This window comes from Apium graveolens, chromosome 5 (genome assembly GCF_009905375.1).
Source record: "Apium graveolens cultivar Ventura chromosome 5, ASM990537v1, whole genome shotgun sequence".
NCBI lineage: Eukaryota > Viridiplantae > Streptophyta > Magnoliopsida > Apiales > Apiaceae > Apium > Apium graveolens.
Window position 1 is genome coordinate 6,764,703 of NC_133651.1, and position 18,946 is coordinate 6,783,648.

The 18,946-nt window shown below is 36.9% G+C and overlaps 1 non-coding gene across 1 annotated transcript; it reads right to left on the minus strand.

Moving 5' to 3' along the window:
- Positions 1–7,040: 7,040 nt before the first annotated feature.
- On the minus strand, positions 7,041–7,147 carry LOC141663240 (small nucleolar RNA R71). The gene has a single exon (XR_012551318.1). It is a non-coding gene; the product is annotated as a small nucleolar RNA R71 (small nucleolar RNA).
- Between the last annotated feature and the right edge of the window lie 11,799 nt (positions 7,148–18,946).

An 18,946-nucleotide genomic window follows, 5' to 3' on the forward strand; every position in this document is an offset into this window, starting at 1 on the left:
ATTATCCTATAATTAGAATATTTTATATATTAACAATGGCGACCACGACCCAAAATGAGTCTTGACGGTCACGATCCAAAATTAGTTAAATGTTAAGGCCATCGAGGTGACCTAAATACGAAGTCCACAACAACTCAAAAAAATGTCCAGCATGAAAACGGAATCCTACAAGAAAAGATGTAGAACTCACCGTTTTGAGAAGTTCTACTTACCATCTAAATCAGGACTTGTCCACCGAATCTTCCAACTTAAATCTAATCGTAGAGTCTGACATCCAAATAAAGGCTCTATCACTCAACATATAATTATGTTTTTGCCTTAATTCTTCGTAACATAAAAATACGCAAACATCTTTTAAGAATCCACTAGTCTCGAATACAAGTACAACCTTTAAAACTCGAATCGCACAAATACTATGATTAAAAACAAATCCACTAGTCTCCCAAAAAAATGCTGTATATAAGCTGGAAATGAGAAGCCTTGCAAAAAAAGAGAGCTGGAAGTGAGAAAGTGGGATATGGATGGGGGGAGGCCCCGTCCACTTTAATCCAATTTCTTTAGGCACGCCAACCTGACAGTCAAAACTTTGCTGCGCCTCCTTAAATATATAAATGTACTGCTTTTCATAGTAGATGTAATTATTTATATTCCTCACAAACTTTAATAAATAAAAACCCTTTGAGCTATTATTTGTTAAAAAGATGATATGTTCATGTACAAGAAAACGACCCATCATCATCCCTCTCTCCTACTTTACTACTAGTCTGATTTTTAGTCCCTACTTTTGTTGATTTTTTTGTATACAATGATTAAGAAAATGATAATGAAAGCAAAGAAATTGTATTCAGAAAGTTCAAAGTAAAAAAATCCTCAAAAATGATTTATATTTTTTTAACAATAAAATATCTAATTTATGAAATAATGATCCGTGTAATATAATAATTACTTTTTCCCAAAATTATTGTATATATTTCTGATTTTTCATTCTACTTCTAATATTTTTTGTATAATTTAGTTTACTATATTTCATTTTTCTTAGCAAAATACAACATAAATATTAACATTTGAGTATTGCAAAATACAACATAAATATTAACATAAGTAAATCCGAAACCCTAAAATTCTCTCAAACCTTTAAGCAACCTCCCTATCATTTGTGGGGGCTTCCATCGGCTTTCAGTGATGGAAAGCCCCGATCTTTTTTTTTATTATTATTAGTTCATCTCTTGTTAATTTTCAATAATTTCCCAATTTATTTGGGTTTTGATTGTGTCTCCTTGTGAGAGTTTGGTTTTATTTGATTTGATTTGTTTGCAGTTTATCATGTCCGAGATTATAAATCTGCGGAATTTTTATGGTGTTGATTCGATGATAAAGATTTTTATCATTCGTGGTTGATTGCTCAAAACAACAATTGAAGGATTACATCATGTAGATATCACTTTAAAAAATCGTTTGGTTGCCTATCCAAGAAGGAAGAATTCAACAGCGATATAATTATGCGTTTGTTCAATTTCGATCATATGTGTAGATGCCGAATGACTTTTCATTATTGAATTATTTTCATTTTTCATAAAAAAAAACATTTGAGTGATGTTCGGAATCATAAATTTTTGCTGGTTAACTGGTTAGAATGAAATCGAATGAATTTAATTTTAAAAACATATTTTCGTAGCAGAATTTTTATTTTCAAAATAATGTTGATATAAAAATAATTTAAAAAATATATTTTCATAGCAGAATTTTTATTTTCAAAGCAAAGTTGACGTGAAAAAATATAATTGTTCTAAAAAAAGAAATATATTAATAAGAGGGTATTATCGTATTTTCAATTCATTTGCTTTACAAAAAAGCTGAAAATAACATTTTTCATCAATTTTGATAAAATTAGTATAAGGAGGAAAATGAGGAGGAGAGTTGGATGGACCACACAGTGAGCATCACATGGTTCACTCATGGCATTTTCACTTTGAAGTTAGGGCTGGAACCCTACATCCCACTTGCTACTCCAAAAATGTGACTTTGATTTGTTTGAGGTTTGGTACTTTGTGATTGTCCTAATTCTTTTTTTACATATTCCGTTTAGGGCCAACGCCCTTTAAACAATGACCCCTCAAAACTGCTACTTCAATCTCTCTTAGGGTATATGTGTAATGGTCGTTTTAAAAGTACCCTTTACTTTATATATCAGTCGAATAATTTTAATTTTCGAAATATGTAAACATTTAATAAATAGTTTCTTTATGTTGAGTAATTCTAGTCAATGCTCCATGCAGTGCTATTAACATGAAATCAGTTAGTTCATATATTTAGGGTTAAGGCTATATAGCTTATTATTTTTTTCATTATGTTTTTCCATTAAAGATAGTATTATGAAAAGAAAAATTGAATCTTATTAAGACAGTATAACCAGAGTCATGTGATAATGAGACTTTAACACCTGTTAAAAAAAACTCTGTACGAGTTAAACTCAAAAAATTAAGGTAAAAAGTTATCTTTTTTGGATAATTGACAAGTCTATCTCGATTTATTTATTTTTGCAAAAAGTACCTCCAAATAATTCTGAGATTTCGTAAAGCAAAAGTGACAAAAAAATGTAAGGGTTTAACGTGCTCAACTGCAAGCACTCAGTAGAGATTTTGAAGTGCTGGAGATGAAGGTTGGTGAATTTGTCACATTATTTTTCAAGAGTTATGCTGGTGGCCAATACTATATGCATAATTATAGTAGAATTTTTTTTACGCACTTTTACCGAAAGGTTTAACGATATTGTATGTTCGATCGATAAGTAAAAAGACGTTGACGTTAGACCTAAATACATAATCAGAATTATGATATGAGATATTATCAAGGTTACATATACGTTTTACAACGGAAACGTACTTGATTTCATAACGGTAGATATGAATACGAATTTTGAATACGGATTGTGGAACTCGATCTTCCACAGACTTGATCCACCTCTAGCGGTATATTGCTCGAACTGATGGTAATAGAGAAATATAGGTTATGAATAGTTTCGGGGACCAAAACCCTATTGTGTTCTTTATATAATATTCCAATTAGACCTTTTTAACCCTAATCAAACTCCTACACATTACAAAGCTCATGCCGAATAAAATGTTAATGAGCCCTTTATTTTAGATCACTAAATTAGTCCATATATAGAATAAACATTAAATATAATTGTCTTTAATTTGTAAGCCCATATATTGTGAATATTATAAAATATTCTAACAATCTCCCACGTGGGCTACAAATTTGAGAGAATTGCATTTTGCACCCCTTATATTTGGCCAAAACTCAATTTTGTATACCTATTTTCATAAATTGCAGTTTGCATCCCCTACTTTGAAATCCGCTTCAACATGCACCCTTTTTGCCTAATTTTTTAGCCCAAATTGTTGTCTCCGATAATATATCTCATCTTTTTTCTTCAATAATAGATTATATATGTTGTTGAAGACAATAATTTGAGCAAAGAAAATGACAAAATTTGGCAAAAAGGGTGCAACTTGAAGCGGATTTCAAAGTAGGGGATGAAAACTGTAATTTATGAAAATAGGTATGCAAAATTGATTTTTGGCCAAATATAAGGGTGCAAAATGCAATTCTCTCCTACAAATTATTCCAAACAATAATTACATTCAATATCCATAGTTACGCACAAAATTGTTCATCCTTTAGAAAACATCTTCATTAGTCAATCTGGTCCATCTCATATATAAACATGAAACCAAAACGACCTTCGTCACATTGTCGTAACTCGATCCTCAATGATCACCATATAAATATATTCAATGACATAGATCAAGTATGGATATGTAACTGAAAGTTACATGCAATGTGATCTCAATCATGCATATTTCTGATTGTTCCTTAATACTTTAGTGAGATCAATCTTTATACTTTCAAATTTATGTCAAAACCACAATTGAAAGGAATAACTCATTTAGAGTAATATAGAGAAAAAAACTAACTTTATTCCGCAAAAAACTTAATACATAATGTATCATAATAGTGTCGATATAAAATTGAGTACTGGATACAAGGACAAAAAAAACACTCCCACTAAAACTAACTAACTATCTTCTAAAGAGACAACAACCATTTGAGCCGCATGCCCAAGAAAAACTTTAGGTGTCAAAGATTTAGTAAGTGGGTCTGCTAGCATAAAATTTGTTCATATATGCTCAATAGACACTATCTTATTTTATACTCTCTCTATGACAACTAGATATTTAATATCTATATGTCTAGAAGCTGTGGAGCTTCCATTATTATTTCCAAACTCAGTTTCCGGACGATTATCACAGTACACTTTCAATGATCTTTCAACTCTATCTACTACCTGCAACCCTGTGACAACATTCCGCAACCATATAGCATTATTGGTTGAATCATAACAAGCTATAAACTCAGGGTCCATGGTAGATTGAGCTATAAGTGTCTGCTTAGCACTTCTCCAAGATATAGCTCCTCCAGCCAGGGGAGACCACATTTCGGATCAATGCGATTTTATGTTAAAACCGATATCGCAACCGCATACCTTCGGTTTTTTAAATTAATAACCGAAACCGCAACCTAACCGTCGGATCGGTTTTAATTTTAAAAAATTCGGATCGGTTTTAATCGATTCGGTTTCAGTTATAAAACCGCAAAAAATGAAAATGAAAAAAATATTACAAACTAACTAACAAAAATAAAATTACAATATTAGTTTCACCATCCAAATTTATAGAGTTCAAATTAAAAAAATCTTTTAACATAAATAATTATTAAATAATTTTCTTGTTTGACAAACAACATCAAACCCTGCATGCTGTAATCTTATTTTGTTAAATAATATGGTCCTTTGTCCTGCATATATAAAATTTATAATCAGGTTATTAAATAAAACTATGGTTGATGGCGGTGCTAAACCAGGAAAGCATGACTGCTTCTGTTCTATTACTCAGAATTACACATTCCTGTAAAAAACTGCAACATACATTTGTGTTAAAATTACTAATAGATGTTATATATATATATATATATGCTTCATTTGACAAGAGATACTGTTGAGTGGCATTTATGGCACTTTATAACGCTCCGTAAAACTTTAAATTGGTGTTTTGTACTCAAATTTTTAGTATTTTTTACGTGTTTTTGTAGTATTTTGCATTTTAGGCATTTATCAGGAATACATATGAATTAGCATTGTTGTGATGCTAATATGATGTTAGGATGGTGTTTAGAATAAAAGTTCATGAAAAGACCAACTCAAATCAGCAAGAAAAGAAGAAGTCAGAAAATTTTCCAGAGAGTCAGCGCGCCCGCGCTGGTCAAGCGCGCGCCCGCGCCAGGATGGCAGAAACTCAGCGCGCGCGCGGCCGCGCCAGGTCGGAATTTCAGAATCCTGTTTCTACTCTGATTTTGATACAGAAGACTTCTAATCTGCATGGGCTGCTATATATATACACAACTTGTGATCATTTTTTATAACAAGATGTACCAGAGCTTAAAGAGAAGGCGAAAGAAGACCGTATAGCACAATTCAACCAAGGCAAAGAGGATCTAGTTTATTCCTGTGATTCTTTGTTTTAAGTTGTAACTTTGGATGCTAGTTTTCTTGCTTGTGAACCTATACTCTTGTTTCGTACTTGATTTTATATTAATTCAGTATAAAGACTATGTTTACTATACCATGCTTTCATCAGAACCAACGTTGATGATGAGTCCGATTATGGGCTAATCGTTATCGTGGGGTTCTAACGGATTTATTTATGGATTTCTTTAGTTAATTTATTTCGATACCTTAGTGTGTGGTGATTGTATGATAACCTAGTATTGGTTGTGCTTATTCATCTTATGAGCGTCGCGAACTTATAAGATAGCGTGTTAATCTTTAATGAAGCGAAAGTGAATTTAAGGGTTTAGAACTTGCCATGCTAGCATAGGTTCATGTATTATTATGCATGATTCGTAGGTAATTTTAACCATCTTACTTGCCCTATGTAATCATGATAGATAACTTGTGCATTAAACCGTTATGTTGTCAAATTCTATAGACATACAGGGTCTCAATATAATTGGTGTCTATTCAAATTCGATCTCTTTTGTGGATGTCTGGTAGTATGGTATTCGTACAACGAAAGTTGGCGTTTATCAGTTTTGTGTTATCTGATTAGTGTCATCACCATTACATGCTAAGGTTAAGAACGAAAAGGCTATTGAATGAAGTATTTAATGAAGTTAGAATCCCATGTTTGTGTCATATAGTATTCAGTTCTCTTTACTCTTTTTAATACTCTTAGTTGATATTCTTTAATATAATCACTTAGTTAATCGTAGAATAAACAATCTCAATTTGTTATTCGTCTTAGCGTTGAATAATAACCATAACATTGTTGCATAAGTACATTGATTAAAATTAACTTAAACCAGTCTTTGTGGGAACGAACTAGAATTAATTATATATTACTTGTGATCGCGTATACTTGCGTGATTAATAGTGCATATTCTAGCCCTAGCAAGTTTTTGGCGCCGCTGCCGGGGACTCGGTGTTAATTTTTAGTTTATGTGCTTAACATCAGTGGTCGTTAAAGTTCATTGACTCAGATTCTTTTACTTTCACGGTTTACTTGTTTGTGTTTCAGGTACTCATTACAATGGGAGATCCAGCAGCACCAACGAAAGCGTTGATGGATTTTTCTCAACCCAAGATCAACGACATTCAATCTAGCATTGTCAGGCCAACGATTGCAGCTAATACCTTTGAGATCAAACCTGGCATAATTCAGATGGTTTAGAATTCAGTCCAGTTTGGGGGTTCGCCAACGGAAGATCCAAATATGCACATCAGAGATTTCATCGAGATCTGCGACACCTTCATGTTCAATGGATTGTCTAAAGATGCTATCAAGCTAAGGCTCTTCCCATTCTCTCTGAGGGATAAAGCTAAGAGCTGGTTACATTCTTTACCACCAGTATCTATCACTAAATGGGAAGATTTGGCTCAGAAGTTTCTTACTAAATTCTTTCATATGGCAAAGACGACTGCAATCAGGAATGCTCTTACTCAATTTGCGCAGCAGTCTGGAGAGTCTTTGTGTGAGGCTTGGGAGCGATATAAGGAAATGCTAAGGAAGTGTCCTCACCATGGGATGCCTGACTGGATGATCATTAACTGCTTCTATAATGGGTTGGGTGCTACTTCTAGACCCATGTTTGATGCAGCATCAGGAGGAGCCTTGTGGGCTAAAAGCTACGATGAAGCTTACGAATTGATTGAATTGATGGCTGCTAATGAATACCAAAATCCTTCTCAGAGACTACCTCGAGGCAAGGTAGCAGGAATTCTGGAGGTGGATGCAGCTACTACTATAGCTGCGTAACTTAAAACCTTGACGATGAAGGTGGATTCTTTGGCTAATTATGGAGTTAATCAGATCACTAGTGTCTGTGAGCTTTGTGCTAGTGCGCATGAGACGGAGCAGTATGCTATTTCTAACGAATCAACTCAGTTTGTGAGCAACTTTCAGCGATCGCAGCAGCCTGTGCCAACCACCTATCATCCCAATAACCGCAACCATCCTAACTTCAGTTGGAGCAATTCTCATAATGCGGTTTAACAGCCTTATCAGCAGTATCCAGCGAAGCAGTACAACCCTCCTGGTTTTCAGCAACCGCAATATGCACCAAGGCAACAACTCCAGCTGCAACAGTCTAATGAAAAATCTAAGTTGGAGGAGTTGAGGCTCATGTGCAAGAGCCAAGCGGTGTCTATTAAGACCTTGGAAAATCAAATTGGGCAGATTGCCAATGCCTTGCTAAATCGTCAACCTGGGACACTTCCTAGTGATACTGAAGTCCCGGGCAAAAAGAAAGCTAAAGAGCAGGTTAAGGCAATCATTTTGAGGTCTGGGAAGGTTGCAAATACCAAAAAATCTCAAGTTTCAGAAAATGAAGCTATGGCTGAGGAAGAAGTGCAGAAGGAAGCAGAAGTGGAATCAAGGAAGACTACTATGGAACACACTCCTCCTGAGGGTAATACATGGGAGAAACAGATCTATCCTCCACCTCCTTTTCCTAAGAGGCTACAGAAGAAAAAGCTGGATAAGCAGTTTGAGAAGTTTCTGGAGGTGTTCAAGAAACTTCATATCAATATACCTTTCGCTGAAGCTCTTGAACAGATGCCTAGTTATGCGAAGTTTATGAAAGGTATTCTCTCTCGAAAAATGAAGCTTGATGACTTAGAGACTGTTGCTCTCACGGAGGAGTGCAGTGTTGTGCTGCAACAGAAGTTGCCTCCAAAGCTTAAAGATCCTGGAAGCTTCACTATTCCTTGTACTATCGGAAACTTCTCGTTTGACAAGTGTTTATGTGATTTGGGAGCTAGCATCAACTTGATGCCTTTTTCTGTCTTCAAGAAGTTGGGTTTACCTGATCCAAAGCCGACTTATATGTCCTTGCAGTTGGCTGATCGCTCTATTTCATATCCACGAGGCATTGTGGAGGATGTATTGGTCAAGGTGGACAAACTCATTTTTCCTGCTGATTTTGTAATTCTTGATTTCGAGATGGATAAGAAGATTCTCATAATCTTGGGAAGACTTTTCTTGGCCACTGGCCGTAACTTGATAGACGTGCAAAAGGGTGAGCTTACTATGCGAGTGCTGGATCAGGATGTGACTTTTAATGTGTTCAACGCTACAAAATTCCCTACGGAAAATGAGGAGTGCTTAAAGGTGGAGTTGGTCGATTATGTGGTTACTTTAGAACTTGATCAATTGCTGAGGTATGATGCCTTAGAGAAGGCCTTGTTGGGGAATTCAGATAGTGAAGATGACGAAGGTGATGAGCAATTGAAATATTTGAACGCTTCTCCCTGGAAGCGGAAGATGGATATGTCTTTTGAATCTCTTGGAATGGAGGAGCTGATCAAATCTCCAAAACGCCTCAAGTCATTTATTAAGGAAGCTCCTACACTTGAGCTTAAACCATTGCCTGAACACTTAAGGTATGCTTTTTTAGGTGATGCATCTATTTTGGGGAAAAGTCTTTGCCTGTTATTATTGCATCTGACCTTTCAGGTAGTGATGAGGAAAAACTTTTGAGAATTCTGAGAGAGTTCAAATCGGCAATTGGATGGACTATAGCGGATATTAAGGGAATCAGCCCTTCTTATTGCATGCATAAGATTCTGCTAAAGGAAGGTAGCAAGCCTACTGTTGAGCAACAGAGAAGGCTTAATCCAATCATGAAAGAAGTTGTGAAGAAGGAAATTCTCAAGTGGCTTGATGCAGGGATCATCTATCCCATTTCAGACAGTTCTTGGGTGAATCCAGTTCAGTGTGTGCTAAAGAAAGGAGGTATTACTGTTGTTGCTAATGAGAAGAATGAGCTCATACCTACTCGAATAGTCACGGGGTGGAGAGTTTGCGTGGACTACAGGAAGCTGAACAAGGCCACGAGAAAGGATCACTTCTTTCTGCCTTTTGTTGATCAAATGCTTGACAAATTGGCTGGGCATGAGTACTAATGTCTTCTGGATGCCTATTCGGGTTATAATCAGATTTGCATTGCTCCAGAAGATCAGGAAAAGACTACCTTCACTTGTCCGTTTGGTACTTTTGCCTTCAGAAGAGTTTCTTTTGGGTTGTGTGGTGCACCTGCCACATTTCAGAGATGCATGATGGCTATTTTCTCTGATATGATTGGTCAGAATGTGGAGGTGTTCATGGATGATTTCTCTGTGTTTGGTGATTCTTTTGATGAGTCCTTGCAAAATCTTGGCGTCGTTCTTAAAAGGTGTGTTGAGACCAATCTGGTTCTCAACTGGGAGAAATGTCATTTTATGGTGCGACAGGGCATTATTCTTGGGCACAAGGTCTGTAGTAAGGGTCTTGAGGTGGACAAAGCCAAGGTGGGGGTCATTGAAAATCTCCCCCCACCAATTTCTGTTAAAGGAGTTCGCAGCTTCCTTGGTCATGCGGGGTTTTATCGGAGGTTCATCAAGGACTTTTCAAAAATCTCTAAACCTTTGTGCAATCTTTTAGAGAAAGATGTCCCGTTCAAATTTGATGAGTGCCTAGCTGCTTTTGAGTTCTTGAAGAAGAGTTTGATCATGACACATGTCTACTATGCTAGTAAGACCCTCAATGGTGCTCAACTGAATTATACTAATACTGAGAAAGAACTTTTAGCCATTGTCTACGGTTTTGAGAAGTTTCGCTCTTATTTGCTTGGGACGAAGGTAACAATTTTCACTGATCACGCTGTGATTCGGTATCTCATCTCGAAGAAAGATTTAAAGTCTAGATTGATTCGATGGGTTCTTTTGCTTCAGGAATTTGAACTAGAGATCAAGGACAAAAAAGGTACTGAGAATCAAGTCGCTGATCATCTTTCACGTTTGGAGGATCCAAGTGCAACTTCGCAGGATAAGACATTGATAAATGAGTCTTTTCCCGATGAGTAATTGTTTGGGGTACAAGAGGAAGAGTCGTGGTTTGCAGATATTGTGAACTACCTTATGAGTAATATCATGCCTCAAGACTTGTCTTATGCTCAAAAGAAGAAGTTTCTTCATGAGGTGAAGTGGTACATGTAGGATGAGCCATATTTGTTTAGGCAAGGAGCTGACCAACTCATCAGGAGATGTATTCCGTACAGCGAAACAGGGGGATCTTGCGAGACTGTCATTTGACTATTTATGGAGGCCACTATGGTGGAGAGAAGACAACAACTCGTGTCCTTCAAGCGGGATTCTTCTGGCCTACATTGTTTAAGGATGCGCATCACTTTGTTTTGAAGTGTGATCGATGCCAGCGTGTGGGTAATATGTCCAAGAGGGATGAGATGCCTCTGAATGTGCTTCTCGAGGTGGAGGTCTTCGATGTTTGGGGAATCGACTTTATGGGGTCGTTTGTCTCATCTTGCAATAATCAATATATCTTGTTGGCGGTTGATTATGTGTCAAAATGGGTTGAAGTTAAGGCTTTGCCGATAAATGATGCGAAGGTAGTGCTTAATTTTCTCCATAAGCAGATATTCGCACGATTTGGGATGAGGGATCGCATTTCTGCAATCGCAAGTTCACTGCTATGATACAGAGATATAATGTAAATCATCGCATTGCTACAGCCTACCATCCTCAGATTAATGGTCAAGCTGAGGTGTCTAATAGAGAGATCAAGCGTATTCTGGAGAAAGTGGTATGTCCATTAAGAAAGGATTGGTCATTGAAGCTTGATGAAGCTGTTTGAGCATATAGAACAGCTTATAAGACTCCATTAGGAATGTCATCATTTCAGTTGGTGTATGGGAAGGGGTGCCATTTGCTTGTGGAGCTCGAGCATAAAGCGTATTGGGCTTTGAAGAAGTGGAACCTTGATCTGGATGCAGCTGGGAAGAAAAGAATGCTTCAACTGAATGAACTCGACGAATTTAGGCTTCAAGCGTATGAGAACAACAAAATGTACTAGGAGAAAGTCAAGAGGTGGCACGATAGGGGTCTAGTGCTCAAATCATTTGTGTCGGGGCAGCAAGTTCTTTTGTTTAACTCTCGTCTCCGTCTTTTTCCTGGAAAATTGAAGTCGAGATGGTCCAGGCCTTTCAAAATCAAATCCGTGTTTCCGCATGGAGCTGTGCAGATTTTTGAGAATGATCCAGGCCAAGCGTTCAAGGTAAATGGTCAGAGGTTGAAGCACTACTATGGGGATACGGCAAACCGTGAGATATTTAGTGCCGTTTTATTGTCCACTTGATCTTGAAATTCTACGTCAAGCTAACGACGTAAACCAAGCGCTTCTTGGGAGGCAACCCAAGTTTGTTGTACATTAGTAGGTAGAAGAAGCAGAAAGAAATGAGAAAAATATAAAAAAATCAGAAAAACAAAAAAAAAATCAGTGCCAACTAAAGTAGCACGGTGCGCCCGCGCTGAGAAGCGGGGCGGCCGCGCTATTTTTCCAGAAGCTGAGCATACCCGCGCTGACCTAGCGCGCGCCCACGCTGATTTGACAGATGTACGGCACGCCCGCGCCAAGGTAGCGCGCGCCTGCGCTGGGTCCTTATCTTCGAAAAAAAGACATCGAATTAAGAGGAAAATCGGGAATTTTATTCCTAAATCAATTTCCACCCGATTTTTACTCTTCCACATCCCAAATTTTCCTCTCCAAATCAAATCCATTATTCCCATTATTCCCATAATCAATTCCCACTCCTTTTCCATAACTAATTTTCTCTCAATCTCCTATATATACATACACTTATACACAAACTTCTCCATCAATTCTCAAACTCTCAAACACACAAATCTCTCTTACAAACTTCTATTCTCTCAAACTTCATCATTTTCAATGGCTCCAAAAAGACAACGAACTCAAGTAAGCAGCGACACCACTGATTCTTCCAGTGCAGGTGGTGTGAGGCCAAGGTTTTCAACTCCCGAGGATGAGGCAGAGTATGTGAGGCTGTTATCGAAACTTATAGCCAAGGAGCGTGGTTTTCAGCCATTGGGGAAAGATAGTAAGTTGTTGGAGATGATCTTGGAGATGGACTAGGTTGCTTTTTGCAAGACACCCGCTTCTATGCCCATGAGTGTGGTGCGTGAGTTTTATGCTAATGCTAAGGCGAAGAAGAACGGTTTCACGGTAGTTATGGGGGTGACAGTGGAGAATAGTGTTGAGGCGATTCTTCGGGTGATTGAGCAGCCCGAGAGGAGGGAGGAGCAGGAGAATTAAAACGAGAAGACTCTGGAGGAGTTTGACTTGGATTTGATTGTTGCTACCCTGTGTGTGCCTGAGACTCATTGGAAATTCAAGAAGGGCAAGAATGAGTATGTCATGTTCCCTGCTTCGTGCATGAACAGATTTGCACGTACATGGAATTTTTTTATTTGTGCTAACATCATTCCATCTTCTCACGTGCATGACATTACTGTGGAGCGTGCACGTTTATTGTGGGAGATTCTTCAGGGAGACTATGTGGATCTTGGGATGGTTATCCATCAGGGTATTCTGCGGTTCTTGCGAGGGAGTACTACGGGTTCGATACCCTATGCGTCCATTGTGACGAAGTTGTGTGTGGCGGTTGGTGTTCATTGGCCCGCACATGAGCAGCTGCAGCTTCCTAGTGCTCCTATCGACAGTTCTACACTGTTGAGTATGCAGGAGTGGTATGGGGGGAAGCCTGATCCTAAGGGGCTTGGGTATTCTTATGACCATCTGCCAAGGGGTAGGCCAGCTGATCAGACGTATGCTGGTGGTTCTTCACAGGCCCGTCGAGCAACTTGGAGAGCTCAGTTGGGGGAGGAAGTCAGTCCCTCGGGATCGCAGCAGCAGCAGCAGGAAGTACATGACAGTGTTGGTGGTTCTTCGCAGGCCCGTAGAGCAGCTTGGATGCGATGCATGACATCCATAGTCGCTTTGCACAGGACCTCACCCAGGCATTGGGGACTGCATTCAGAGCCACCGGAGTTGACATCCAGTGGCCATTATTCGGTGAGGATTCCGTCTATCCGCCTCCAGACAGTCCTGACACTCCACCCGTTGAGGATGACGACCCTGATTCTGATTATGTATGCCTGATTCCTTGCTATTACCTTCACTGAGGACAATTAATATTTTAAGTTTAGGGGTAGTAATTAAGGATTATATGTTATGTGTGAGTCACATATAATTGCATATTCATGATAGTTTAGTTCATATAGTTGCATATTTGTCATGTAGTAGTTTTTTGTTTTTATTATTTTTGTAGTTTTTATTTTATTATGTTATAGTTTGTTCATATAATTTCATGCAGTTGCATTATGACATGATACCTTAGATGATTTTTCCGATTGATTTGTGATATTGATGCTAGTGTAGTGATGTCATGTTTAGTGATGTTAAGTCTTATCGAGTTAATTTTTATGCTAGAGACAATTGTAATTCACTTAGTCTTATAGGTTGCTTAAGTGCTAGATCTTGATCATGGTTTATTTGTTTTTCGAGGTTTAATCGCTTGTTTATATTTTGAATTTAGGATATTCTCTTAATGATAAAATAACATGGATATTTAAAAATTGGAGAAAATATATTGGAATTCATTGCTAGTTGTTGTGGCTAGGTGTCAAATGGCTAGTAGCCCGCTCATATTTATATGAGTAGTCTAGGGTTGAACGAGATGGAGTGAAACACACTCGTTCAGAAATTGTTGGAAAAAAGAGAAAAAAAAGATGTGTTTATGCATAATTGATCACGAGTGGGCTCTTTAGTACTCGAGTTATTAAGTTCTTAGGGCACTTTGTGCCTAGTGACCTAAGGCTTTTATAGTCTGGGAGCCGCTAACCTAAATATCACTACATGGGTATTATTGTATAAGTCTTTTGTGGACCACACTCATTGCACGATCAAATAAGCATATTTGTATTATTTTTGTGTTGTGAATAAAAGCATGAATCCATGTAAACTCCGATATAAGAATTGAAGTGTTATAAGTTATTTTGAGTCTAGCTTTTATTCTATTTATAACCTCGTGATTGCCTTGGCGAATATTGAGTCATGATTATTGATCTAGATGCGATAGTATATTTGTAAGCCTTTGCACACATGCACGTTTCTGGCTTGTAAGTTGATTTGTGGGATTTACTTGATCTTGTGTGAATAACTGCATTAGTTGAGATGTTGATTGTTCGTTAATTTAGTTATTATATGGGGATCATTGCATTCATATAGTTTTCATTCATGCATTTTTATTTTCTTATTTTTTGAGTCTGTTTATGCTTGAGGACAAACATCAGTTCAAGTTTGGGGGTATGTTGATTGGCATTTATGGCACTTTATAACGTTCCATAAAGCTTTGAATTGGTGTTTTGTACTCAAGTTGTTAGTGTTTTTAATGTGTTTTTGTAGTATTTTGCATTACAGGCATTTATCAGGAATACAGGTTAATTAGCATTATTTTGATGCTAATATGATGTTAGGATGGTGTTTAGAATAAAAGTTCGTGAAAAGACCAACTCAAATCAGCAACAAAAGAAGAAGTCAGAAAATTTTCCAGAGAGTCAGCGCGCCCGCGCCAGGATGGCAGAAACTCAGCGCGTTCGCGCTGGTCAAGCTCGCACCCGCGCCAGGTCAGAATTTTAGAATCCTGTTTCTACTCTGATTTTGATCCAAAAGACTTCTAATCTGCATGGGCTGCTATATATACACAACTTGTGATCGTTTTTTATAACAAGACGTACCATAGCTTAAGGAGAAGGCGAAAGAAGACCGTAGAGCACAATTCAACCAAGGCGAAGAGGATCTAGTTTATTCTTGTGATTCTTTGTTTTAAGTTATAACTTTGGATGCTAGTTTTCTTGCTTGTGAACCTATACTCTTGTTTCGTACTTGGTTTTATATTTATTCAGTATAAAGACTACGTTTACTATATCATGTTTTTATCGGAACCCACGTTGATGATGAATCCGATTATGGGCTAATCGTTATCGTGGGGTTCTAACGGATTTATTTGTGGATTTCTTTAGTTAATTTTTTTCGATACATTAGTGTGTGGTGATTGTATGATAACCTAGTATTGGTTGTGCTTATTCGTCTTATGAGCGTCGCGGACTTATAAGATAGCGTGTTAATCTTTAATGAAGCGAAAGTGAATTTAAGGGTTTAGAACTTGCCATCCTAGCATAGGTTCTTGTATTGTTATGCATAATTCGTAGGTAATTTTAACCATCTTACTTGCCCTATGTAATCATGATAGATAACTTGTGCGTTAAACCGTTATATTATCAAATTTTATAGAAATATAGGGTCTCAATATAATTGGTGTCTATTCATCTTCTATCTCTTTTGTGGATGTCTGGTAGTATGGTATTCGTACAATGAAAGTTGGCGTTTATCAGTTTCGTGTTATCTGATTAGTGTCATCACCATTACATGCTAAGGTTAAGAACGAAAAGGCTATTGAATGAAGTATTTAATGAAGTTAGAATCTCATTTTTGTGTCATATAGTATTATGTTCTCTTTACTCTCTTTAATACTCTTAGGCTGTATTTGGATGGGGGGTTGGGAGGGAGTGGGTTGGGCTGGGTTGGGAGGGGCTCATAAGAACCATGTTTGGGAAAGTTTGTCAAAGCAGGGGTTGGATTTTATGAGGGTTCATCAAGGGTTGAAAGGGGTTAATTTGCAATACAAAAATTGAACTTTTCCAACACCCCAATTTGGGGTGTTGGCAGCTTACCTTTTTTTTATTCATCCTCTCTCTTTCATTCTCTCTCTCTCTTTCTCACTCTCTCTCTATTAAAGTTTTTTCATTTTTTTCATTTTTTTTAATTTTTTAAAAATATTTTAAAATTTAGTTAAAATTTTTAGATTAAATTTAAAAACATTCACTAATTTTTCAATATATAATTTATACATGATAAAAACCAACCTTATTCCAACTCCAAACCAAACATGTCAAGGGTTCAACCCCTACTAACTCCGCACCTACATTCAAATGAGGTAAGGGTTCAACCTAACCCAACCCAACCTAACCTAACCTAGCCCAACCTAGCCCAACCCAACCCCTCCCTCCTCAACCCCCAATCCAAACAAGGCCTTAGTTAATATTCTTTAGTATAATCACTTAGTTAATCGTAGTATAAACAATCTCAATTTGTTATTCGTCTTAGCATTGAATAATAACCATAACATTGTTGCATAAGTACATTGATTAAAATTAACTTAAACCAGTCTCTGTGAGAACGAACTAGAATTAATTATATATTACTTGCGATCGCGTATACTTGCGTGATTAATAGTGCGTATTCTAGCCCTAACAGATACAACCGGAGGCGTCAAGTCTGTCTGATTTAAGATTTATTAGTGGCATTATCTCTATATATACAGTTTGTTTTTAGATTTAGATAAATATATGTATTTATTAATTTTAAGAATAATATATAATATATATAATTTATTTATGTATTTTAATATTCGGATCGATTTTGGTTTTTTCAGTTCAGTTTTAATCTATAACCAAAACCGAACAATCGGTTTTGGTTACGATTTCTAATATTTCGGTTTCGGCTCGGATTTTGACAGCTCGGTTTTTACCTGTTCTTAGCGGTTTCGATTTTTGTTTCGGATTTGTTCAGATTTTTGCTCAGCCCTACCTCCATCTAACATGAAAACATAACCCTTAGTAGATTTTCTTGTATTCATGCAACCAACAAGATCAGAATCGGAATACCTAATGATCTCCAATTTTTTCAATTTCCGATAAACGAGCATGTAATCTTTTGTTCCTTGCAAGTACCTCATAACCCGTTTAATTGCAATCCGATGATCGGTTTCGGGTTTACTTGAATATATGCTTAACATACCCACAATGAATGTCAAATTCGGTCGGGTACAAACTTGAGAATACGTAAGACTCTCAATAGCCGAAGCATAGGGAATGTACTGAATCTCCTTTCCTTCAAGGTCATTCTTAGGGCACTGTTTGAGACTAGACTTGTCTCCCTTAGCAATAGGAGTATTTATTCGTGCACAATCTTTCATGCTGAATTTAGCAAGCACCTTCTCGATATAACTCTTTTGTGATAATTCAAGGATACCCCGAAAATGGTCTCGATGTATCTTAATTCCTAATACAAAAGAGGCTTCACCATGATCATTCATCTCAAAATGATTTGTAAGAAATCTCTTGGTTTCGTGAATGAAACCTATATCATTACAAGCCAATAGGTTATCATCGAAATAAAGTACCAAGAATATAACTCTACTCCCACTGAATTTGTGATATATGTATTTTTCAATAACATTAGACTCAAAATCGTACGAGACAATAGTTTGATGAAATTTGCGATTCCACATACAGAAATTCTACTTTGTACCATAGATAAATCTTTTATATTTACAAATCATGGACTTCGGATCACTAATTACATAGTTTTCTGGTTGTACCATATATATCGTTTCGTCAATGTCACGATTGAGAAAAGATGTTTTAACATCCATCTTGTGTAGCTCTAAATTAAATGAGCCACAAGTGTTATTATTGTCCTAAAAAATATTTTGTTGATACTGGAAAGAAAGTTTCTTTATAGTCAATGCCTTCTCTTTGATTAAAACCCTTTACGACTAGACACGCTTTATATCTTTTAGTGTTGCACTTTGAATCCCTTTTGGTTTTATATATCCATTTACAATCAATCGGTTTTGCACCTTCAGGCAACTTGACAAGATTCCAAACGTCATTGTTCTTTATGGATTTCATCTCATCATTCATGGCTTCGATCCACTTTTGGCTATTAGCACTTCATTTGGCTTGTTGGAAGTTGACAGGGTCATCTTCCATTACCCCTATGTTAAATCCATGCTCTTGAAGAAATACAATATAATCATTAGGAATTGCATTTCTCATGTCTCTAGTGGATCTCCTAAGTGGCACTTTCTCTTGAGGTTGTTGAGTTTGATCTTCTTGAACATTATCCTTATATTGAGTAAGAAATTGTATAGCTATGTCCATATTGTTATCACGAACTATATAAGGTAAATAAACTGATTCTTTCTCAAAGACGACATCCCTAACTTTATCTTTCCCCTCAAACTCAACATCCTCAAGAAATCTAGCATTTCCCATTTCGAAAAAGGACTTTATCAAAGGATCATAGAACTTGAAACCCTTTGTTTTCTCAAGATGCCCAACAAAATAGCAACTAATAGTTCTTGAGTCCAGTTTATTTTCATGCTACTTTTAAGGCCTTGCCTCAGCTGGACAACCCCACACGTGCAAATGATTGAGACTAAGTATTTTCTTAGTCCACAGTTCATAAGGGGTTTAAGCTACTGCTTTGCTAGGTACTCTATTTAGTATGTAGGCTGCAGTCTTAAGTGCATATCCCCAGAGTGATTCAGGTAAAGAAGAGTGACCAATCCTACTTCTTACCATGTCCTTAAACATTATATTTCGTCTCTTAGCAACATCATTCATGCG